This window comes from Oryctolagus cuniculus, chromosome 6 (genome assembly GCF_964237555.1).
Source record: "Oryctolagus cuniculus chromosome 6, mOryCun1.1, whole genome shotgun sequence".
In the NCBI taxonomy this organism is placed as follows: Eukaryota; Metazoa; Chordata; class Mammalia; order Lagomorpha; family Leporidae; genus Oryctolagus; species Oryctolagus cuniculus.
The window spans coordinates 34272388-34298614 of record NC_091437.1 but is presented as its reverse complement, the minus strand read 5'-3'; the positions used below and the strand labels follow the sequence as shown (position 1 = coordinate 34298614).

General features: G+C 42.6%; 1 protein-coding gene and 1 long non-coding RNA gene across 23 annotated transcripts in view; one reads left to right on the top strand and one right to left on the bottom strand.

Moving 5' to 3' along the window:
• Positions 1-26227, top strand: part of PPP2R2B (protein phosphatase 2 regulatory subunit Bbeta) — a 487122-nt gene that overhangs the window by 290600 nt on the left and 170295 nt on the right.
• On the bottom strand, positions 22442-24203 carry LOC138850179 (uncharacterized). Its single transcript, XR_011389793.1, has 3 exons — positions 24072-24203; positions 23617-23800; positions 22442-22569 (listed from the first exon to the last, which is right to left on the bottom strand). It is a non-coding gene; the product is annotated as an uncharacterized lncRNA (long non-coding RNA).

Genomic DNA, 26227 nt, shown 5'->3' with positions numbered 1-26227 from the left:
ACCACAAAGAATGATTTAAAGTAGCATTTGCTAATGTGTGTGGGGCAGAAGAGTGGAGGAGCAGGCACTCCAGAGCAGTCCTGCAGCTCAGGAGGGGGGTTGAGCTCCTCTCTCGAGCACCGCACGTATCTTAGATGGTTTCTCTTTGCATCTCTCCTTGTAGTCTTAGGTTCTGCAAGTTGATTCTCCATCCTCTTTTATTTTTTGCTCGTTTTGTTTTTCTACCTTAGGGGTGTCCAATCCTAACATGTCCAATCCTTGTACCATGTTAAGTATGTCTGATTCTGAGTGCATCAGGAAAGTTAGACTCTAAAAAGTTAACCTAAAGAAACCTTCCTTTGTGAAGTAGGAAAAAAACAGTGTTTGAATGGTACTAAGGCAGTCACCCTTCTGAACAGCTGAGATTGGAATGAAAAGAAATTGTGTGGATATGTTTGTCTATTTTTTCTTTGTATTTAAAAACTGTAGAGAATCTTAAAAATTAAATGATATATGAATATTACAAATAAGATTTTCCATTCCCCCTCCTTTCCTTTCCCCCTTCCTCTCTTTTTGTTTCTCAGAAAACATTTTTAATTTGTATTATAGTCAAAGGCCTAATTGTCCACCAAAAAGAGTGATAGGTAAAAAGCAAAAGATCTTAGTTTCGTAGGAATATAGGCAAGGACTACAAGCTATAGTCAAGTGGACACATGACCATTTCCCCCATATACAATACATTTTAAAGTAATCTCGGATAATTAAAACCATAGTAGTACAACATTCTTAACCAGTGGTTTGACAAGGTATAAACAGTTTGACAAACTAAATCTACAGTAGTATTGACACATGCATTTCTCTTTTTTTCATTTTTCTTTTTAAATTTTGGCCCCCACCTCTCAGAGACAACTTGGAGTATTGGTCTTCCTGTGTTCACCTTATTTCATTCAACATGATGTCCTTGAGTTGCATCCATAAAATTTCGTTCTTTTTATAGTTGAACAGTATTCCCTTGTGTGTGTGTGTGCACTTGCATGCGTGTGTGTGTGGGTGTGTGTGCATCACATTTTATTTATCCGTTCATCTGATGATGGGCACCTTGGTTGATTCCTTATTTTAGTTGTTCTGAACACTGCTGCTATAAACATGGTGGTGCAGGTTCTCTTTGATACCAAGAAGTGGGATTCCTGGATCATATGACAAGTCTGTTTCTAATTTGTGAAGAGGTCTCCATACTGTTTTCCATAATGTAGGTCAATTTGAACTAGTAGTTTTAATAATAAATTTAAGACCAATGGTAAGATTGTATGTATTTAAAATTACTGTTTTAATTGATGTTCATTCTGTTTGCTATTACTGCAAGTGTTGACATTTACTAAAGATGTGAATCAGATAAATAAAATTGTAGTGGGGTGGGGGGGAATGTCCAATATTCCCCCAGACTGTTTTCTTGAATCAGTTTTCCCACAGGGTTATAAGTGCTAATAACTAAGATAGGTCTGGAAGATTTTAATGCATGCCAGTTTTTCAGGGTGATAGGAAACATTGTTGATTTACAAATAATGACTACATTTCTTTTACAAGTACATACAAATTCAGTTCAAAATTTATTTACTTATTTTTTTTGAAAGGCAGAGAGAGACCAAGATCTTCTTCCATCCACTGATTGATTCTCTAGATGTCTACAACAGCTGGGGTTGGCTGTTGTCGTAGGCTTCTCACATGGGTGACAGGGACCCAAGTACTTGAGCCATCACCTGCTGCTTCCCAGGGTGCAAACCAGCAGGAAGCTGGATCGGGAGCAGAACTGAGACACAAACGCAGGTACTCTCATCGGCATGTGGGCATCCCCAAAGGGGTCTTAACCATTGCAACAAATGCTTAGCCCAAACTTCAGTGTTTTAGGGGCCTGAGACTGTCCTTTCTCTAAACATTGAGTTTAGTGACTGAGATTATTTTCATAGCTCTTTACTAAGAAAACATTTGTACATCATTCTACTGTATGGAGAAAAGTGGAAGTTGGGGGAAGCAGTAGGTTGAGCCTTCCATTTTTTTTATAATTCAAGGGGAAGGTCCCTTTTTAACTAACCAGCCTGTTGATCTCCTCATAAGTACATAAGGTTTGGGATCCCAGCAGTATTGATGGTGAACATGTATCCTTCACTGTTCTGGGGAATCTTCCTCCTGTGTGAGTCATTTGACAACTCCAGAAGTTCTCCACTAATCACACGCAAGTGGCCGCAGAAAGATGCACCCACGTCACTCCTGACTGCTCCCTGGTGCTTCCGTGTGATGTGGTGCTTCTGTGCTTCACTGAGGCAGCAGCACAGCCTGTGTACTGCCCTCACTGCTGACCAGACAGCAGCACAATCTTGGTAGGAGACAGACAGGGAGGGAGGGAGGCAAGGAGGGAGGGAGGGAGGGAAAGTCTTCCATCCACTCCCCAAATGGTTCACTCCCCAAGTGGTCACAACAGCAGAAGCTGAGCTGACCCGAAGCCAGAAGCTTCTTCCAGGTCTCCCACCTGGGTGCAGGGGCCCAAGGACTTGGGCCGTTTTCTACTGCTTTCCCAGGCCATAGCAGAGAGCTGGACCGGAAGTGGAGCAGCCAGGAATCGAACTGGCACCTATGTGGGATGCTGGCAGCACGGGCAGATGCTTAGCCTACTATGCCAAAACACAAGCCCCAGCAATTTTTTTTAAAAATAACATAGCATTTAACAGATTATAAACATTAGAAAGATTTTGAAACATCCAAACAGTACAAATTTTATTTATATTAGTCAATGCAAGAAAAAATGATAATCCAACACAAGGAATACTTAAAGATATGTTCTGTGATTATTTTAGGGGGCATCTTTGTCCCTTTATTCCATGCATTTATTTTCCAGGGAAACCAGGGCTTGTACTATATTACACTACAACCTATGCAGAATCTGTAATGTTTTAAGCAGCAGCAACTGAAAATCTTTATTTCAGTCTAGGGGATTGTACAGGGCAACCTGAGCCATAAATTAAACCCGGGGAAGAGGCTTGGACCAGGCGTGCTTCTGTAATAGAAGTAGATGATGAATATATCATTAAATATTCTCACATGACTTTCAGTGGCTTACAGTAACCCACCATGTCAGTGTACCTTCTTTTATTTGACCTGGCCTCTATTCGTAGATGTTTGGCTGTTTTAATATTCTTAGTCACTTTGACTGTACCTATATAATGTTTGTGTATTTGAGAGAACATTTGCCAGAAGCAAAATTTGACCTCAGGATATGTAATAGCAAGTATATACATTTTCCCACATTGATAAATTATCCTATGACACTATTACAGTCACATTTCTGTCTACACACACTCTGCTGTATCTGTTTATTTCTGTCATTCTGTCTGTCCCTGTCTCATCATCAATTAAAATTCAGGCAGTTGATTACAGTGAAATAGCCAAGGGATGGTCAGAAACCAAGGTAATCACCATACATAAAACATAGTGTTAGAAACCATGATCAACTGTTAAAAAATAAATTGGGCAAAAAAGAAAATCATTACGGAGGTATCTGTTTTGGGGGCATCTCGCCTCCTTTGCTATGAGGTGATAAAGAATAAGCAGAAAAACCTGCTAACAACTGAAGGAGAGAGACAGTCCCTGAGAAGCCAGGCTGGAGTAGGAACTACTGTGCCGTCTGTCTGGACTCTGTACCTTCGTAAGCTGGTGGTAGTTACAGCATACAGGTAGCTGTTCGAGGGACAACTTGAGGATCCCAGCTTCCAGCCTTATTACAGAACTTGAACTATTCCAGATGTAAAGTGTTTCAGAAAGGGATCTTTACTGTGCTTTGAAGCCACAGAGTTAAGAGCCTCAGTATCCAGAGAGCAGAGGTGGACATCCGAGATAGTGGTTGAGAAGCTCTTCAATGCTGAATCCTATTGCAGAGTTCAGTCACAGCTCCACTGGATTCCACCTCTCCACGTATGTGCGCCTTTGGAGGCATCAGAGTATGCTTCAAGTACTTGGGTCCCTCTCACCCATGTGGGGAACTCAGTCTGAGTTCCAGGCTCCTGTCTTTGGGCTGGCCATTTGCTGTTGCTGGCATTTGTATAGTAAACTAGTGAATGAAACATGTTTCTCTCTACCTCTCCCTCTTCTCTCCCTCTTCTCTGTCTCCCTCATCTTTCTCTCTCTGTCTCCCCCTCTTCTCTCTCTCCCCACCTCTCTCCCTACGTTTCAAATAAAAAATTTTAAAAATATGTCTACAGGATCCTGTTGATTAGACAGTGGGTGATGAATAAACTGCACTGATCCCAAATTCATTTTTTCTATATCTTCCTTATTTCATTATCTGACTCAATAAAATTGAATCTGGTTGTAATATCCTCAAACTACCTGGTTTTGACAAGTATCACATTAGGGTGTCTCTGGTTTTATGAAATGTGGTAGATTGAAAGAAAGTTGCACTTTGTCCCTGGTAATGGTTAAGCAACATATACTTATGTAAAAGTTTTGTCTTATTGTTCCATTCAGATGTCTTATATTCTGTTTTTCTTAAAAAAAAAAATAGCTTTGCCTGGTTATTACATGGTGCCAGGCATTCAGATGAGGTCTGAAATCTTGAGCAGCAGTTTTTCGTATGTTCAGATGTTTGTGTTCATATAGACTAAATCCCCAGGTGGCAGAGTGTACAAATTTGGATAGTTGGCATCAGATAGGCAAGTGTGATGCCCTACTTTTCTTCTTCACAGATGTAGCTTAGCAGACATACTTGGATTTCACTTCTGTGTGTGTGCAGCTGAGAACTGTGGGTAGGATAAGGGAGTGGCTAGCAGCAAAGACTTAGACTTAGGCCTGGGTTGATACAGGCAGACTCATTACTACCTGTGATTGGCGGTGATTCACTTTGTGTCTGTTTCAGTTTTCTCACTTGTAATGTGAATAATAATACATATATGATGGTGGTATGTTATGTATGATAGAATTATATGTGAAGGAGCTATCATAACTCAGAGCAAATAAGAGGGCAGTCAGATAGTTTTAACTGTCCTCAAGATGACCATCATCTGTGTAGGTGACAGCTGGAAGGAAGGTGACCTTTTGGCACTGAAGACTGTATGCTCTTCAGGTCATAGCTATTTCTGTTATTCCGTGTGATTGGACCAGCATATGTAACATCCTAATAATTTTAAAATGAGGTGAGATAGACATGAGTGAGTGGATGGAGGACTGACTGAATGAATTGGACACCAACAATGCACCCCTGTGTTCTCAGTGGCATTAGAAGTAACCCTGGAAAAGCCAGTTAGAGACTTTGGATGGACCACCAGTCAAGGAAGAACATCAAACCAGAAAGAATGCCAACAGCCTAAGACATAGTGATTCTCTTCTTAGGTTACACATTCAACAGACATGGAGACTGTGTTCTGGGCAGCCACTAGAACAAAGGCCATCTAGTGTGGCTATACCATAGGATGGAGAGAGGAGAGGAATACACCAAAGATAACGGTAGAAAATGTCATACTTAGAATTCAGGTTTTACTCTGGTCAGTTGTGGGAGTCTCTTTGATAGTTGATCAGTCTGCCTTGAGGTCTGAACCACTGCTTGGCACCACATCTTCTGTATTCCTGGTACTGCAGGACCTAGAAGGAGCTACTCTGCAAGCATTGGTTCCCAATTTTAGGAAGATAGGGGATATCACTTTTAATTACTTTATTGTTACTTTTCTACTGTGTAAACATTGTGTTTTCCATAATTCACTTTATAAAATATCCCACAATGAATGCATGGATTCACACTTTCAATAGATATTTATTAAATATGTAATATTCCCCAGATTTTGAGACATGGATGCCAGAGATGACTGAAAGTTTTTGCTTGTTTGTTTCTCTCTCAGGTTGGGCAGATACAAGCCCAAAATAAATTGTTGCCCCATATTAAAGGCACAAGGGTTTTACTGTAGTGGAGGAAAATCTACATATTACATCATCCCTTGTAATCTGGTGTTTCTAAAAACAATTAGACTGAACCATTCTATGGAATACAGCAACAACAACAAAAGCTACCTAATTTAGTATCCAGATTTGGCAACTGTAAGAGAATTGAAAATTTATCTCCAGATAACAGAAATAGACGTTACCTTTAACCCTGGCTTTGTCCATAATGCATGTCATTAATCCAGGAAATGATTTATTCCAGACATTGGACTGAACAGAAGGGAGGGAGGCACACACCTACCTTACACAGAGCCTGTGACGTTGCCAGGATCTGAAAATCTTCATTTCAGTTTAGCTAATTATGCAGTGCAACCTGAGCCATAAATTAAACCTGGGGAGGGAACTATGTCTAAGTGTGCGTCTATAATGTTTACGAGCGATAAGGTCATTGCAGAAAACAGCAAGGAACATAGTTGTAATAGACTGTTGGCCTCTAAGGAAATTATTAATTAAATTTTATCTTCTCCCCGGCATGCTTCAGTGGCACCACTATGAGTTTTTAGACCTGGGGAAACTACACCTCGGTAATAACCAGCCTTATCGTCAGGCTGGCAGTCATTTAATGTGCTCCTTTGTCTGACACCAATCATGAACTGCAGTGTGTGGTGTCAAGGTTTCCGCAAATGCCAATCGCATGCCTCGCTGTACTTGGGCTCAGGGTTCAGATCTCATGATAGGAAATCCAAGAGTCTACCGCTAGCCGTGTAATCCATTTCCTGGAAATGAGATGTGGGCATGAGACTATTGCCAGCGCCCAGCCCCTTCCTTCCCCAGCGTTATCTCCAAAGCAGCTGAAACCACTCACAAAAGACCAAAGGAAAGGGACTGGAGCATCACTGTGTGGACACCATCGACCCTGAGTGCTATTTCTGAGTCTCTGGCTAAAGGTGCAGACTTCAGGGAAATCAGAGCTGAAATCTGCAGCTACTTTCTTGGAGAGATTTTCCAGTTGGGTTGGCTCAGCCCACGAATCAAATGGCGTTTCTGTTGTTGTTCCTAACTGCTTGCTGTGTCAGCCAGCTGTGTTCTTTCTGCCCCACACCAGAGCCCTCACATTAAATGGTTTCCGATCAGCTGGCAGCCGTTCCAGAAACCCACACAGCAGATTGGAGTCCAGCTCTGCTTTTCCGTAGAGGGGTGGCCCTACCCCTCTAATGGGGATTTAAGCGTCTTCATTTCAGGCAAGACAGCAGGTAGACAATATAAGGCACAGATGTGCTTGATTAGATTGTGAGTCTTCCAAATCATTACCTAAACGTGCCTCCTGTGTCCCACTCGTGTATTTTGATGACTGTGCCATTTATCCCTTCTTTGTAGGCTTGGGTCACTGACCCATCTTCTCCCTTCTAGGAAGAGGGAAAATGCAACCCAAGACATCTTGATGGTGTGCCTGAGATGGATGGCACTATGAGCCATCAGTAAGACAAAGAATGAATAAAATGTACTCCCGAGGCGGGAAAAATCAGGAAGTGACAACACGGAAAATAGCGTTGAGAGTTTTTACTCAAATAGCCTCTGAGAAGGCTACATGCTTCTGGCTGGCATTATGTGTGGAAATTTCCTTCACGTCTTTGTTATCGTCTCCCTAATTGTGTCGTACCCCCGGATGTTCGCCTTGGCAACACTCAACACTCGAGTGGAAGCAGTTAGGATCAGCAGAGCTTTGTGTTCCATGTACCAATTTCACAGACGAATATGGTCCGTTCTGGACTGCTAAAAATTACTTGACGGTGATCTGCTTAATCAATCCTGGTAAGCTCCATGGAAATTTCAGGCAGGATATTGATAGTCAAGAACATTTTTTGGAGGGATGTCACCAGACAGTTGAAGATGGTAACTTGTCATCAGGGATGCTGGAATCCAAAGGTTTGCCACTGCCTGAAAAACAAGGGAAAAAACCCTGGAGAAATTTTTGGATGTGTGTAACTTTCATAGAGGCATAAACTCTAAAAAATGTAAGACACTTTGGATGTCCTGATCTTGTCTAGCATCCTGTCATTTCTGCAAATGTCTTCTAGGAGTTCCCTGTTGAGTGCTTATCCAATTTTTCATGAACATCCTCAGTGTTGGGAGATTGGCTCTCATGCCAGTGTATCTTTTTAAAATTTATATACTTTTGTTAATATATTGAGGCAGAATTATGCAGACAATTTATTCAATTACATTTTAGCTATAGTACCCAGAATTACATTTAAATTCTAATACATAAAGGCCATTTTTTTCTTAATTGTGCAAAACTGAATTGCTTTGTATATATAATAGCAGTGATACCTACAGATTTTTTTTTGTTCTGGCAAAATACATATATACAAATAATACAAAACTTGCCACTTAACTACCTTTGAATGTACAACTCAGTAGCATTATCCCCACTAATTCCAATAATTTTCATCACCCAAACCAATGCTATGTTCATGATACAATAACTTTCCATTTCTCCCTCTTCTTAGTCCCTACTAATCCCTCATCTGTTTTCTATCTCTATGAATTTGACTCTCCTATATATTTCATAAAACTGGTAACATACACTGATATGCTTTTGTACCTCACTTAGAGTAATGTTGTCATTGTATTACCACTCCACAATTTTTGTTTGGTGAAGTTAGAACAGTTCTGAAATAGTTTTTTAAAAAAGAATGTCAGCATTTTCCCATGATATAACCTGTACCAGAATTTCTTTCCTTTTATGACTAATAGTCCATTGTGTATACAAGAGTATTACAGAAAAACAAATGGGGGAAAGGGCATTAAAGTAAGTTTGTTTTGAAAGTTTTTTAAAGTCATCCACAGGTTTTTCATAATGCATACTTTCCACAAATTTTTTGAAAATCCTTTTTATGCATGAATTTCACACAGTTTTTGCAACAAAATTAACTTATCTTTTAACTCCACTTTCCGTGAACTTCTTAGTGTTTCTGCCTTTTGACTATTGTGAGTAATGCGTCATAAACACCAATGTATATATGCAATTCTCTGGGGTGTATATCCAATGGTGGAAGTACTGGACCATGTGCTAACCTGTTTAGCTTCATGAGAACTCACAGAATTGTTTTCCATGGAGGCTGCACCATTTTACATTCCCATCTGCAATATAGGAGAATTCCAATTCGTTCGCCTCCTTGACAACACTGTCCTTTCTTTATATTACAGCCACTCTAGTATGCATGAAGCAGTGTCCCAGTGTTTTTATTTGCATTTTCCTAGGTACAGATGTTGTTGAACACATTTTCATATGCACGTTGTCCAATTGCATATCTTTGCCTTGGAGTACTTTTATGAAAGGATGTCGGGTTTTGTGAAATGCTTTTTCTGTATGACTTGAGATGTTTATATTTTTCCTTTATTAATATGTAGTATATGACGCTGACTGATTATCATATATTGAACCAACATTGCGATGTTGGAATAGATCCCAGTTGGTCAGGGTGCATAATCCTTTCCATATGCTCTGAATCTGATTTCCTAGCAAGGACTGTTGCATCAGTATCCATGAGGAATATTGGTCTGTAGTTCCTTGTGGTATCTTTGGTCTCACAGAGTAAGGAAATATCCCTACCTCTTCAAGTTTCTTGGCAGACGTTGAGAAAGATTGGTGTTAATTCTTTAAAATTGGATAAAATTTGTCAGTAAAGACATTTGATTCTAGACTTTGAGAGGTTATTGATTACTGATTTAAACTCCTTTTATGGGTCTATTTTCTATTTCTTTAAACAGTTTTGATAATTTGTTTGTGCCCAGGAATTTGGCCAGTTTTTCTAGGTTACCTAACTTGTTGGCAGATACTTGTTCATGGTATTCTTTTATTTCCTTTTTTTTCTCTGCTCTGAAGTTTGTGGTAATCTTAGTACACTCATTTTCTTAACTGCCATTTTTAGTGAGCTTTTCCTTGATCTTTAATCAATTCTAGATTCAACAACCTTTCTGATATTTAGTGCTGGTTCTCAGATTTTATTTTTATTTTATCTTTTGGTTTTAATTTAAGATAAATACATGTTACTGATAAGGAAAACAGCAATAAAGACTACCATTTACCATTTAGAAAATGTTTTCCATGTGCCAGGCCCTGAGTGTGAAATAGTTTACATCTATCATTTCAGTTAACTCTTCAAACAGCCCCATCTTATCCTATCAGCTATCAGCTTTCCAAAAAAAAAAAAAAAAAAAAAAAAGCCAGTAAGCTACTCACCATGTTAGAGTATCCAGAGAACCAAAGAAAGTCATACCATTTTCTTAAAGTTACTCCAGTGCCTATAAGTCCACAGAATTCACCAAGATTGAAAATCTTTTGTTTGGACAAGAAATATTCAGCAATTGGCGTTGCACCTGTGGCCGGTGTTCCACAGCTCTCCAGGAATGTTTTGGGGTAGAGGAGAAGGGGAAGTGAAGGACAAGGGGTGGGGAGAAGACCTGGGCTCTGCAGGAGGCTGTCACGGTGCTGAGAACCTCGGCTCCTCTGGACATACTTTTTTAACAACCTGAGAAACTAAAGTTAACTTCCATAGTTGAAAAAGTCCATGGAAAGCTAAGTCAGTGAGGGTATAACTTAGCCTAAGTGGCTGATTAGTTACTTTATTTTACGTACCAAACAATACGAGAGAGACCACCTGACTCTGGAGCCTGCCAAAGCGCAAGGAGCAGGTAAAATAAAGAAGGAATGCACTATGATGACTTCTGGGCTCCGTGTGTCACTCAGCTTGGTCACCCTCTGTTCTGATTCATTTCTGCAGTTACGTCATAATTCATTGTTTTGGTATTTAAGAAGCATGTAGTTGTGCTAATACCAAGATGGATATGCCTTTTCCCCTAGTCGACCAAACATGACCTAGGGAGTCGTACAAGCGTGAGACCACTTCTACTGCCTTCATTCAGATCTAGATCACAATAAACCGCAGACTGAAAGAACAGGAAACCTGGCTCCATTTCGTGCCAGCCTTGTGAAAAGATAAAATGAGAAGTTACACCAGCTCCCCAGAAATATATCAGACCTGTAAATCATGGACAGACCAAGCAGAGTTCCTGGAGCACAAACTGCTATGCATGTGGTGGCCATTCCCACAATCCATCGTGTTTTCCAAGTCGCTCTCCATCAGCTGGATAATACTGTTTAATCCCTTATACTGATTTAAAATTCCATCAGAGGAAAGTAATGTGTTTCTGTTCTGGAGGTTTACTATGGCAAATGCATTACTGGATTAACTTTATCTTCACTATTACAGGGGTCTTTTAGGTGCTAACATAATTTTAAAATAAAATAAAACAAAACTCTTTATTTGAAAATGCATTTCCACATCCGAACTCAGTAGTGATGTTTATTGAGCGCTATTTGACATCGGAAAAGCTGAAATGGTCTCCTCTGCAGGCAGAGGAGTCTTAGCACAAAAGGCTGGACGTTCAAAACCCTTCCATGATCTGGGATTAGTCTAGTGTTATATCCAAGCAAGGTTTCCCCCCATTCTGCTGTGTATTTTCATTTTGCTGATGTAAGCAAGCTTGGTTGTTCTTATTTTTATTGCTGCAAAATTTGGATCAAAGGAAGTCTCACTGACGAGTAAAAAGTAAAGCAGGGAAGGTGCTCACTGAGGAAGGAGGAGAGACGCCATGGCCTTCTCTGGTGGTGCCTGGACCTCTCAAGGGTAGTATTATGCTGTTATTCAAACGCATTCCAGTAACAAAAATTCAGATGTACAAATGCATTTCCATAAAAAGATTCAAATCACAAAGAAGACTAGAGATCAAAAAGTTAGTGTCACCCCTCTTACACCCACCCCCTTTTCCAGAGGTCACCCCCATGAGCCATATAGTATATGTCATTCTTCTTTCTCGCTGCAGAAGTAAGCATATATGTATATTTTTAACAAATACATGGTATGGGGCTTGTTTAATATCCATTGTACGTGCGTGTAATTTCCATACAAACAAGGTTTTTGTTTGTATTGTTTACTAGTCTTCCTCCATGCCTGTAGCAGTACCTGACGTGTGAGCCATCAACCGATGTTTGCTGTATTATTGAGTGAATTATCTTGCAACTCACCTTGTATTCAGCAGTGTATCATGTAGATCTTTCCATGAAAGCACACATAAGGGATCTTCCGAAAGTTGACAGAAAATGAACATGACCATAAAGTGAACGTGAATTTATTTAACCACTTTCCAATAGATGTAGCTCAGATGGCTTCCAATTTTCTGTCCTGATATTGATGCAGAACACCCATGTAAAGAACTCTTTGTGTACCTGTGCTAGTGCTCTGTAGTATAACTTCCTGAAAGCAGAAGTCTGGACTTAGAGGATGCACAGATTCTGACTTTAGATTCCTTTCTCTTCTCCTGGCAAGTAGGAATGAATAAAAAGTAGCTTACTTGGAAATTTTTTAAAGGTTTATTTAGTTATTTGAAAGAATTACAGAGAGGCAGAGAGAGGGAGAGAGGGAGGGAGGACGGGAAGGAGAGAGAGAGAGGTCTTCCATCCGCTGGTTCACTCCCTAGATGGCCGCAACAGCCGGGGCTGGGCCAGTCTGAAGCCAGGAGGCGGGAGCTTGTTCCAGGTCTCCCATGTAGGTGCAGGGATCCAAGGATCCACCTTCTACTGCTTTCACAGGCCATAGCAGGGAGCTGGATCGGAAGTAGAGCAGCTAGGACTCAAACCAGCACCTGTATGGGATGCTGGCACTGCATGTAGGAATTTTTTTTAATGAGTCAAGATATGGGATATATCATTCCCACCTATGTTCTATTGGCTAGAAATCAGTCATGAGCCTTACCTAAAACTGCAAGAAGGATTGAGAAATATTAACTGTGTGCGGGGAAGATGGAAATTTGTCCAGCTTCTAGCATTTCTGCCACGGGCAAGGAAAGCTGAAAATGTTTCCACCTAATCACGTGCCTGGCTAAAACTTGATTCCTGTTGAAGAAGAGAACAAATTTTGATAGACAACTCATCATCTACTACTGTTCTATTGGCACCCTTAAGATAAATTATCTCCAGGGCAATCCCCTTTATTGAAACCACATGTATCCTTCCCAAAATTTATATTCAGCTCAATTTTAGCTAACTATGAGAACATCTCAGGTCAACAGGCTCCTATTTGATTGACCCGAATATGATTGATAGTACAATATGGATAAGAAAAAAAATTACTAGCACCTGTTCTCAAGGGATTTATTGTGTTTAGTGATCAGAAGCTGAGACCTTATCGTCTGTCTCCAGGTTGTCAAGCTGTTTATCATGGCCTTTGAAATTCCTGTGCTGGTGCTGAGTGATGAACAAGTAGCAGAGAGGTATTCCACTGTTCAGTCAGTCATCTTGGCCATTGATGAGGGCCAGACCGCGGGATGAAGCCTGCCTCTGGAATTCTGACTCTGGGAGCCTTGGGTCCAAGATAGAAGGATACCTTTGAATGTCCTTCTCTTTCCTCTCTCATCTGATGTTATCTCATAATAATCCAGGCGGAGTGAAGCCTTGTTATGCTTTCAATTTATTTGTGTTATGCTTTATGCAACCAGGAAGCTGTCTGTGGCTTTTCAAAATGCTGAGATGAGAACTCAGTGGAGCATGGATGACCCATTGTGCATAAGTAAATTCTGATTTTGATTACTAAAAAATGCCAGTGTCCATATGGAATGTGTCTTTTCTTTTGAGAAGGCAAACAAAAGGATCGCTTTTTTGTGAGCTAAATTTGTTGAGAGCTGCAAATCTCCCCTGTGCAACTGCTTCAGGCTGGTGGAGCTATTCCTTAGCCCCCAGATTGCATTTTCCTCACTCCTGCTTTTTGCTGATGCCTCTGCCTGACAGCAGCTCCCTTTTTTTTTTTTTTTTTTTTTTTTTTTTTTTTTTTTTTTTGAGTCACAGTTCAAATGAAACTCCCTCTGTATTGATAACTACGGTTCCACGTAACGGATTTACCTGATCCCTTAACTCTGAGCCATCGCTCCTAACATTTTTCTATAACTATAGCAGTGCGTTGTAGAAAACTTGGAAGTTCTTAGAAGCATAAAGAGTAAAACTGCAGGGTGGGCATGGTGCTGCAGCAGTTAAGCTCTGCTTGGGAAGCCTGCACCTATATCTGAGTGCCTGAGTTTGAGTCCCTGCTCTGCTTCCAATTCCAGCTTCCTGCTAATGCACACCCTTGGGAGTCAGCAGGTGATGACCCACGTCCTGGGGTCCCTGCCACCCCAGGTGGGAGGCTGAGATGCAGTTTCAGGCTCCTGGCTTCAGCCATACTTAGACATCTGGCTTGTTTCCGACTCTGGCTTTGCTAGTATAAATAATGCTAATCAATATCCTTTCACTAAATCTACGTGCACATCCCAGGTGATTTTCTTAGAGCTAATTTTTTGAACTGGAATAATTAGGTCACAGACAAGTACGTGTATATATTTAATGCTTTTGTTAGGTTCTTTCAGGCTTTACTCTGCTTATCAGAATGAAATAATTATGTGTTGACCTGTAATTTTAATCCCCCTGTCTACAGATTCTTCAGAACGAGGACTTGCTCATGTTTGTATGTCTAACATCTGAAAGAGTGGTTGGCATATCACAACTGTTAGTACATTTAGAATAAATGAATGGAGAAGAAGATCAGAGACGGGTGGTTCATGACAGAGGCCCTATTTCCCAGGGTGTATTCCATGTCATTCATTCAGTCAGCAGATATTAATTAGTCTCAGCTATGGTCTAGTGCTACAGCGATGATTGCTGACATGGGGTCCTATCCTTATAGTGCTTCTGAGTCCAGTGAGGGAGAGAGACAAACAGGTTAAATAAAGGAGAAGTAATTACAGTTTGTAATAAACATGCAGGGAGTGAACAGGCTACGCTGCAGAACAGCAGAATTTCAGCACATTTACGATCATTTGGAGGGCTTGTTGATGCACAGATTTCTAGAGTCCAACCCCAGAGTTTCTGATCTGGGTCTAGGACAGGCTCTGAGAACTTGTGGTTCTATTCATTTATTTGAAAGGTACGGTGATGGTGGGATAGGGGTAGCAAGAGAGAGAGAGAGAGAGAGAGAGATGAGTCTTCCATTGCTGTCACTCTCCAAGTGGCCACCGCAGTTAGGGCTGGGCCAGGCTAAAGCCAGGAGAGAGGAACTCTATCTGGGACTCCCATGTGGGCGGCAGGGCCCAAGCACTTGAGCCATCTTCCTCTCAGGGTGTGCACTGGCAGGAAGCTGGATCAGAAGCAGAGAAGCTACGACTTGCACTAAAGCTCCTGTGTGGGATGCCAGCATAGCAAGTGGCGTCAACCCTCTGGGCTGCGAGGCTTCCCTGAGAGCTCGTATTTTGTACATTTCCAGCTGCTGTTGATGTTGCTTGGGCGCCACACTTTGCAGACCACTGTGATAGAGAGTAACCTTGGGGAGAGCCAAAGTGTGGGTTGCTGCTCTAGGTGGTTGCAAAAGCTGTGTCTGAAGAGAAGATGGCTAACTGTCATGCGCGGGGTGAGGAGTGCAGCAGTTCTCAGCAACACTGGGCAGGGCAACAGCAGTGTCTCCAAACAGGAAAGCCCGGGCTTGTTGAGGAGCTGGGAAGAGGCCAGAGAGACTGGCAGAAGCTGGTAGAAGTCAGAAGGCTGGACGCCATGTCAGATGCTATGCAGCCTTCCAGGTCATGGAAAGGATTCCGGATTTCCTGGTAATGCAGTGGGAAGCCGGCTAGGATTACGAGCAGAGAGAGGATGACGGGCAGTTGACATTTTAAAGACATCACTCGGTGTGGGCGGGGGGAGGAAGGACGGACAGCCAGCCAGCCAGCATTGTGTGGAGAGATCAGATCTGGAGGGCAAGCCAGCAGCCTCGGGTGAGAGTGAGCTTGGCACGCGTGAGGGAGTGCCAGTGGAGATGGGAAGAAGGGGGAGGAAACAGTGTTTGAGCTGTTTCACCCCAAAAAGAGTTCGGGAAACACTGGCTATAACAAAATGAGAGCCAGCTTTTGACTGCTGGACTTCTCAACGCCTTTACAATGGCAAAGGTTCCTTGTGAATCTCCAGGAAGATATTTCTCGCAGAGTACCTGAGGTGATGAATGTCTCAAAAGAAATCCTGTTCTATTCAAGGCCAAGACAAGGGGATAGGAAAATTATCAGAGGTTGTCCAGAAGGACAAGTCCATGGAGCCCACTGAGGAAGTCCAGGGCAGTGAAGCTGTGCTTACGAGGCCACAGTAGGATTGCGGCTCTGTACGCTCGTCCAAACCTACAGAATGAACAATGCCAACAGTGAGTGCTAATGTAAACTCTGGACTTTGAATGATCACAAAGTGGTGATGTGGGCCCATCAGTGGTGAGAAATGACCTCTGGGTGGGGCTTGTGGCTAAGGCAGGGACTGACACACGTGGAGCAGCAGGTGTACCGGAGCTCTCCATAGCTCCTGCTCAATTTTGCTGTGAACCGCAAACTACTCTACAAACTAAAGTCTGTTGTAAACACACATGTATTGGGGTAACTGGTCAAGCGTCTGCCATTTGGCTGGCTCAGCTGCAGGGGAACTTGTTAAAAACCCTTGGTACTGATAGGTTCCCTGTCCAGGTAAGAATGAGCTGCAATGCACTCATCATTTAACTGGCTACAGTTGATTAAAGTCTTAGGCGCATGGTGCCAGGAGCTTTTCTGACATGGACTGCTAACCCCAGGCTCAAGTATGAGTTAAATAAAAAGTGCTCGTAGACTAGATACATCAATAAATTCCTTGGAGTCCTTGAACAGGTTAGATGAGAGGTGGGCAAAAGGGTTCAGTTATGAAAGGGGTGAGATAGGTCCACATGCTCTCAATGCGTCTGTTTTGTGGTTGCCTCCTCAACCTAAGCCGGTCATGATGAGCTCTAGACAGATGCAGGGAGACCTCAGAAAGGCTGCCTGAGCCACTGCGCTGTTGCTGCCTCTACAAAGCTTTTTGTTTGCTTTGTGGTACTGGGGTCCACAGGGTAGGCGTGGGGCTGTCACTGTGGTGAAACAGTGCTTACGACAGGAAGTCGCTGTTGAGGTGACTAGAAGGACTTAGCCCCACAGAGTCTCAGTTTTCTTATTTGAAAGTGAAAATAATAGAACCATCTCATGAAGTGCTTGTGAGCATTAATGGAATGGTGCAGTTCAAGTGCATAGCCAGTAGGAACCGGAATAGTAGCTGTTATGGTTTGTAGAAAAAATTCTTTGTTGTCTGCCTCAGTACTGGTTGGATGTTACCTTGGTTCTCTTCACCTGCCTGGAGCCGTTGCCTCTTCACCTGCTCTTTTTTTAGATATTTAGTCACAGCTCTCCCTGCCATTTGCTTAGAGTGGAACATTGTAGCAGGTGACATCTCTTGGAAAATGGATGTTTCTCATGCATGTTAGTTTAGAGAAATTTTTTCCAGAGATCTTGTTTCAACCTATAAATACGGGGAGGCATTGTTGGGAGGAAAATGGAATTTTTTTTTTTTTTTTTTTTTTTTGACAGGCAGAGTGGACAGTGAGAGAGAGAGACAGAGAGAAAGGTCTTCCTTTTGCCGTTGGTTCACCCTCCAATGGCCGCCGCGGCCGGCGCGCTGCGGCCGGCGCACCGCGCTGATCCGATGGCAGGAGCCAGGAGCCAGGTGCTTTTCCTGGTCTCCCATGGGGTGCAGGGCCCAAGCACCTGGGCCATCCTCCACTGCACTCCCTGGCCACAGCAGAGGGCTGGCCTGGAAGAGGGGCAACCGGGACAGAATCCGGCGCCCCGACCGGGACTAGAACCCGGTGTGCCGGCGCCGCTAGGCGGAGGATTAGCCTAGTGAGCCGCGGCGCCGGCCTAGGAAAATGGAATTTGATTATCATCGGCAGAATACATCAGAGCTTACTAAACGTGTGGTAGGGCAGCTTTCCATGAGCGGGTAATGAAGACATCCCTGTGCTTCTAAGCCAGGGGCACGCGACCAAGTCTGACAAGGGCTTCTCTGCAGGTGCTGTCGGTCCTTCCTCTTTCCTCAATTATTAATGACTCAATATGCGTTTCCCTTAAAAAGAACATGTTTAGGTACCACCATCTTAATTGATTCTTTAATCACTATGTTATAACAAATGAAGAGTCACAAAAGATCTCTCCAAAACAGCTGATCTAAACACTCCACCAAGGTGACCCTCTGTTACTTGCAAGTTGCCAACATGAGAAATGGTGGTTCGTTGGAAGCCATTCTGTGTGTCAGAATTTAATTAAAGTCTCTCTAATGGCTATTTGGGAGAACTAATGAGTTTCTTTGTTTAAATTAAAAATCTCCTATGATATCAGCCTTCCTCCAAGCACTTCCTGTGGTGCAAAACATGAATTAACAATCTTCTTTATAAATCTGATGAGGAAACCAAGTTCTAAAAATAACGTGTGTCGTGCTGGAGGAATGTAGATAAAAACGTAAGAGCCGGCCTAGCGGTTGTGAAAAAAGGATATGTGGCCTTGATATTTTCAAATTGGGCCTGATATAAATCCTTCCTATAATTGAGAGTCTTTATAAGTCATCAATAATAACTCTGAATGCCAAAATAAAAGGTTTTGGTCATTTCTCAGTAGTCTACAGCTCACGTTAATCCCTCCTTATTCTGTGTACCGTTTGTCAAGTACAGGCTTAACCTCAAAGCTCAGAGGAATAAAGAAAAATGAATAAATTTTCTTTAGTTCCTCTATGCCTCTAAATTCCCTATGAAGCTTTCTTACCACAATGGTAGTAACTGAAAATTGTGCCAGGGCGATGTGAGGACTTGCACATAATGGCCAGGATGCGGATTTCCTGTGCTCACTCCAGCTGGCCAATGTGAAAGCATTCAGATAGCCTACGAAAACTAGGCCTTCGGATTTATAAGTATGAAATAGTTATTTACAACTGTGTTTCTGAGGGACTTTTTTCAATTGATAGTAAATTTTTTACAACATAGAAAATCTCTTGATTTGGTACTTTAATGAAATGACCAATTTGTTATAAACTATAATGCATGGCACTTTTTATGAAATCTACTTATTCCTCTGACACGTTTATAAATCTGCAGTTTGATCATTGACCTTATTAAACTCTTCTTATACCTGTTAAAAATCAAATTCTTAATTTTAATGCAGTGTTACATGTGATAAGATAAAGTACCTACTATTTCAATAACAGCTAGGAAGATTCACCAGGGTGGTTTAGATAAGAGACAGATAAGAGACAGGGTGTGTGTGTGTCTGCCTGTCTTTAGAAGATTGCAAATGATGTGTAAAGACAGCCATCTTTTCCGTGGCATGGCTATTTACTTCTTGAGATTGGAAGGACTTTAGTTATCCTAATGGCGGCAAACACCAACAGGGCTGGCACCTGTGACCTTTCCACTGAGGTTGCTATGACAGTGTCTATGCCTACTGGAGAGTAATGAACTTGGTCTCACAGTGTTGTAGAAGTAAACACATATGTGATCACGGGACCCAGACTCTGGGGGAACAGGGAGAATGAGGGCTGAGAGGTGCCTGCTTGAGACGGTTTGTCCACGAGAGAATGATGCACCCTCCAGAAGTCACATTGGGCTGTGCAATTACTGATTGGGCCTCCTCCCTGGGGAGGGCTAGAGATTTGTTTCAGATGAAAAGGAATAAAGAATTGGCACCCTAAAATCTCTAATGGAATAACACCTTTTCCCATTCCACCCAAATAAAGCTAACGTGGACTCCAAATGCCAATCTGTACCTACTTGAAAACTTTCCTTGGCTCCCATCTGTGCAAGGCGAACTCTCTTGAAATTGGGTTTCTAAGGTTTGATCCTCTGGCATCTATCCATGGCACCAGTCTCAGGTCCCAGTAGTCCAGATCTGGAATGCCCTCCTCATTCGCCCTGATAGCATTAACTCTGTCCTTGTCCTTGAAACTCGGAAACCAGCTTCCATCTTCGTGCTGGGCTGGGTGCCCCTCTTGTAAGTATCCTACTCTCTTGTATGCCCCTCTAATCTGTGAAGTCTCTCTTATGAACTATAGTAAAACTGCTTCGGTTTTTGGAGGAAAAGGTCCTTGTCTTGCTTGCTTTTGGGGTCTCCAACCCTTAACCAGAATGCGGTTATTATAGTGTTTGTAAGCATTCTTCGGATAGAACTATGGGAAACCTAAAATGTTGTGTTTCCTTGTGAGGCTAGCAATTAATTTTCACTGCATTTACGCTTGCTTTACCCTTAATATGAGTAGCAGAAACACTGTTCTGATGAAGCTACGTTGACTGTGCATCGGCCAAGAATCAGTCCCTGTACTGGGCATCTTATCTTCATTAGCATTCACTGAGTTGTCACAACAACCTTCCTCTCTTGGGTAACATGATCTTTGTTAGTCGCCTTTCCAAGTAAGACATCTAAGACTCAGAGAGGTTGAGAAGCATCACTAAGGACCCCCAGCTGGCACTTGAATAGGCTGCATTGTTTTAATTCCACTACACTGGGACCGGTCCATGTGTGTGTGTGTGTGCGTGTCTGGCCATTTACCATAAGGCATGTTTCCCTGCCTGTGCCCTGGGGCCATTTCCATTTCCTCTTTCATCTTTGCTTACTAGACTCGGAACAGGTCAGGGAGCAAGAGCCCTTTGGATGTCAGTGACGGCGATGTGATTCGAGAGTTGAAGGCTGATGTTTTAAGTATGTGTGCGGTTCAGGTTGTATTGATTTCTCCCCTCTCCACTTTGTCATGACCAAGTGCTGTAGGCAGAAATCTAAGTAGAACAGGCTCACAGAGCTGCTCCTGGGGCCAGGCAGGTCACAGGTCACTGCGTGGATGTGTAGGGCACATTAGCCAAATGACAGAGGCTCAACTCGAGAGCTTAAGTGACCATAGTCAGGCATTGGCGATAGTCCACACAGGCTACTTATTACCTGCCAGCCAGAAGCAGGGAAGGTCTGGACTTGGTCAGGTTGGCTACCAGGGTAATGGCTTTCTGGGAACCCAGTGCCCTGTGACCATGGCAATTACACAGCATTTGTCTCTGGGTCTGCCTTCCTGTTTAATAGATGGGAAAACTGAGACCTCTGGGAAATATTTGAGTCCATCAAGGAAGAGTCTCATCCTTGAGCCCAGCTTTCTTCTCTACCTGTTTATGTCTCATCTTAAAACCTCTCCTAGGAAAGATTTGTCTATATCCTGCACAAACAGTCCTTGTGTTTCAGCCAACTTCATATTTTTCTTCCTCAATTTATTCATTCAAGGAATTCTGCCAGTCCCAAGAGCTTATGGAATGAAATCATATCATTCCATTGTGTTGAAGTGGCCATTTGGAGTCAGAACTGTTTAAGGAACACCATGAGACCGAGATGTCTTTTGGTGGGGATGTTTAGGTCACAAGATGAGTTGGAAAAGTCAACTCTTCCTCCACCCCTGCACTGCCACAGTTGCAGCAAAAACACAACGGACCGCTCAGAGCAGTTGCGTGATGCACGTCCTAGATTTGTGATTCTCAGAGCAGTTGCGTGATGCACATCTTAGATCCGTGATTCCCTGCTTTTTCTCCTTCATCAAGACAGGAAACTACTACTAACATGAACTCTCATGCAGCGAATGTTGTCACGCACCAGGTACTATGCCTGGGGCTTCACCTACATTGTCTCATTGCTGTACTTACAATTTCCCATTTAGGGATAAGAAAATTAAGGTTTAAAGGTAGATTGGATGTGGCCAGAATTTGAACCCAGGGTATCTGAGTACCGAATCCCAGGCTCAGTGTTACTACCCTGAAAACCATTTCATACATACTGGTGGCAGACTTCCACAGCCGCCCTCTCAGGGTGTTTGTTTGAAGGGTGGAAGGAGTGAAGTTTGAGAAACCCCCTCCAAGTCATATTCAGTGCATCCCCTGCCCACAAAAATCACAGCTGAGTGTGGGACTGTACAAGCACTTTGAGGCTGGGGCCAGCATTGTGGCATAGCAGGTGAAACCACCACTGCCAATGCTGGCAGCCCAGAGGAGCTCCAGTTCCGGGACTGGCTGCTCCATTTCCTATCCAGCTTCCTGCTAACACACCTGGGAAAGCAGAGGAAAATGACCCAACTACTTGAGCTTCTGACACCCACATGGGACACCCAGATGGAGTTCCTGGCTCCTGGCCTTGACCTGACCCAGCCCATACTGTCATAGCCATTTGGAGAGTAAATAAGTAGATGGAAGATTCTCCCTCCCTCCCTCCCTCCCTCTCTTCTCTCTCCCTCTCCCCCTCTTCCCCTCTGCCCCCCTTCTTCCCCCTCCCTCCCTCTCTTTCTGTAGCTGTCTTTAAAGTAAATAAATACATTTTTAAAAATTCCACACACAACGAAAGTTCTCTGGTCTCTCCTGACTTATTGCAGCCTCATGGTTCCTTCCTCTGCTACACACAGAGCATACTTGGTTGAAATGGTTTCGTTGACAATTCATGGCTGCTGTCTTATCGCCTTTCATCTCCCATCTGCCCTTCTTTTCTAGCTCGACAGTGAGCTGCTGGAGAGCAGAGAATTAATTTCAGCCCATATAGCCGTCACCTAATATATTGTGGGACATGTGGACTCCTAATAAAGGCCGCTTGTTTGCTTACAGGAGAAGGATAGCTGATTGAAATCGGGAGGCAGACAGGCTCAGTTTGCCACTGCCAACCTATGTGATCCAATGAAAGCAGCATCAATTGCATAGACTTCAGTCCCTTTATCTGCAAAATAAAGAATAATATAATACCTTATAGGTCATCTCGGCTATTAAGAGAGTAAAGACAAAGCACTTGGCATAGTTCCTGGCACATAATAAGCACTTAAAAACAGTAATTATTGATGTTGCTGTTATTACACAAGAGCTGAAAATATTGGGTGTTTTTTTCTGGGTTGTTACATGCTGTGCCAAATGCATTGTATGCAATTATCTAATTTTTATATAATATAGAAAGGATTTGTCAGCTTCAAAAAACTGTGCTTTTCCTGTTACCCTAAAATTATTCAAGCACATTGGCGCTTTCAGTGTCTTCAGAGTCTTGTTATGAGACAGGCAAGCACAAATGTGCCATCATCGTACCCTTTGGCTTATCTGGTAACCGTTAGACTTAGAATTAACTGCTAACAGCTAGAGCACTGGAATTGACAAATGTTTAGCTTTTTTGGAGAAATTAAAGTGGATTCAAGATAATTAGAGGGCTATCCCTCTCTGTCATTTCTGTCCCTATGCCCTCTCTCTCAATTCTAAATGAAAAGAAAGCCAGCTAGAAATGGGTTTCCAATTGGAACATCTCATGTAGACACTTAATTAATGTATGCTTCTACCTGGAATAAGGTAGGAGCCCCTGGTCCTGGCACTGTGTAGCGTTAAATCTTGTAGGACCCAGAAATACCTAGAAGTCAAACACAGTAGCAACTGGTTTTGTTGTTTGTTGTAGTTCCCAGTGTGATCTAGACTAGAATGAGCCATGAGTTTGCTCCTAGGCCAGCTTGTGTTGCTTTACAGAGGACTTAGAGCAGGTATGGTTGAGAAACACTTTTCCCAGTAATTCTTCATCAGGTCAATGTTAAATTATAAGGTAAGGAGTTTCTGCCCATATTCTGGAAAGTGTAATTTGATTACTAAAAAAGGAATTCTGTCCAGTTACATAAGCATCTAGATTTTAAAAAAGATGTTATTTATTTGGAAGTTACTGGGGGAGGGAAGGAAGGAGGGAGGGAGGGAGGGGAAAGAGAGAGAGAGATACAGATACAGATACAGATACAGATACCTTATATTTGCAGGTTTAATCCACAAATGGCCATAACACCAAAGGCAGGAGCCTGGCACTCCATCTGGGTCTCCTCCATGAGTGGCAGGGGTGCAAGCACTTGGGCCATCTTCCGCTGCTTTACCAGGTGCCTTAGAAGGGAGCTGGATCAGAAGTGGAGCAGCCGATTCTCAAATCTGCACTCCTATGGGATGCAAGCGTCGCAAGCAGCAGTTTAAGCCACTGAACTCAACATCTATTGAACATCTGCTACATGCAAGCTATAGCGTAGATTTGGGAGATACTGAAATAATTAGTTTGTGCACGTTCTCAGAGAAGAAATGAGTATCTGGCTTACGTGAACTGGTGTCCAAGAAGGGAAGTAGGCAAGGCTACAAACTACAAAATTTTAGTGACCATCAGGTGACGACCCCTGCAGAGGATGTGGGCAGTGAGAAAGAAACGGATGCACCTACTGTATATTTTTTACTTTTATTTGAAAGGTAGAATGTCAAGGAGAAATAGAGTCCCCAAACGGCTGCAACAGCCAGGACTGGGCCAGATTGAAGCCAGGAGCTTTGTCCGGGTCTCTGACAAAGGGGACTGGAAGTCAAGTACTTGGGCCATCTTCCACTCTCTTCCCAGGCATAGGAAGTTGGATCAGAAGCAGAGGAGCCAGAACTCTGGTATGGAAAGCAGGGCGATTCCAAGCAGCAGCTTAACCTCTGTCCCACGACATCTACCCCACAGCCAAATCATCCCGAAAAGTAAAGAGAGAGAGAGAGAGCTTCTCAGAGCTAGTTCCCCAGCAGAGCCTTGTGGTCGGATGGCGAAGAGTTTTCCAGGTACACAGGAGAGGTGGGGTCAGTTTTGTGAAAGAATAGCCAGAATTCTGTTGCTGATTGGCTAACTCTAAATATGTCACTAATGTGCCTTTCAACTCGGCTTTAGTTTTCTGTGGTGGATAATTCCCTTTTCCCGGAGTGGCATGAGGTTGACTTAATTAATGTTTGTAAAGCTTTCAGTAACCTTCAGATAAAAGGTGAGCTAGAAGGGGAGGATATTACTTATTATCATAGCTTTCCCAGCATCTGATCACATATGGAAAATTCCCTGAAAGGTCATTTCTAAGAAGCAGCATTAGTCTGGTGGCTCTTAAGCCTTATGTAACTTCCTGGAACAATGCAATAGCAAGGGAAAAGAAAATGACATCAACAGGGAGATAATAATGAATTTAAATCATAAGCCTTATTGCCTTCGTGCAGCTGCTGGGGATGAGACAAGCTCAAAGCTTCTAAACTTAACTCAGCCACTGCCTGGAAGCATCTAATTAAAAGTTTTCAAATAAAATCAATAAGTTTTGGCAGATAAAAGAGCAGATGGCTTAAGGAAGAGAACCGGGGTGGGGGTGGGGGACTGCATAAGGAAAGCTTCGGGCTTTAAATTCCGTTGGAAAAAAACATCTCATGGAAGAGGGCAGGGAGCAGAAGTTGACAAATATAGGAGGTTGCAGAGTCAGAATTCCGCCCTGTTTTTTCATAAACGTTGCTGTGAAATTTTTAGTTTGGTGCACAATTAAGACATTTTGTTGCTTGGAATCCGTTCCTGTGAGATGATAGGAATATTCCGTGTCTTCCGTAAAGGGGTGATTTGGAAGGGGTTCTTGTGCCTGCATCCTTCCTTCATTGAGCTGATTCTAGGAGCTGGTGTTTGGCTGGATGCTGGGGGTTCAGGGCAAGCAAAAACAAGAGTCATCACAGTGGGGAACTCATTCGTTAGTCAACTGGCCATGTAAATCCAGCAAAGGAAGATATTTAAATATATTAGAATGGTATTATAAATGTTTGAGCTTATGGAGTACTTCTAAGAGTTCATGGAAAATAGAATTAAAAGGTAAGTTTATTTTGGTGAAAAAAATATTTGAAATGCAAGCATAGTTTCTTTGTAATACATATTCTCCATGAACTTTTTGAAGACTTCTTAGATTTGATGATGATGATGATGATGATAGCACCACTTGTATTTTATAATTGGGTAAAACAGTTTGACATACATCATAATCCCTGTGACAAATGTTTGAAGTAGATATTGGTAACTTTTAACCAGGAGGAAACTGGATTGCAGAAGATGAGGTTTCTTGACCCACATGGCAAGTGTGGTTAATAGCCAAGCTGGGACTTAACACCCAGCCCTTCCAGTGCTACTTCTCATGTTATTTTGGTTGAACCTTTTGGATGGTCATTTAGATCTTTAGTTGTCTGACAACTGTATACCTCTTAATCGTAGAGAATACTTGTGTAGTTATTCTAGAGAAAACAGACGTCACTGATATTAACATCAAGAGGTCAGAATAACAGCCAGAAATGTCACATAAACAGAGCCATGATGTCGGCATAATTGGCCAAGGAATAGTGACTCAGTGCCAGACTCCACGTTTGTTTCTGTCTGGGAAGTTGTCACTGGGAGTTTCACACCCTTCTTTTGTCGTTTGCATTTGAACATCTACCTATACCCACCCGGTTCAGTTCAGCTGAGCCAGGGTTTGGAGCACATACAAGAGCCCTGCCTTGAAGCCTTGCAAAAGTGGAAGTTCAGCCCTGTAGGTTTCCTTGGCCTTCAAAAGCCAAGGTGA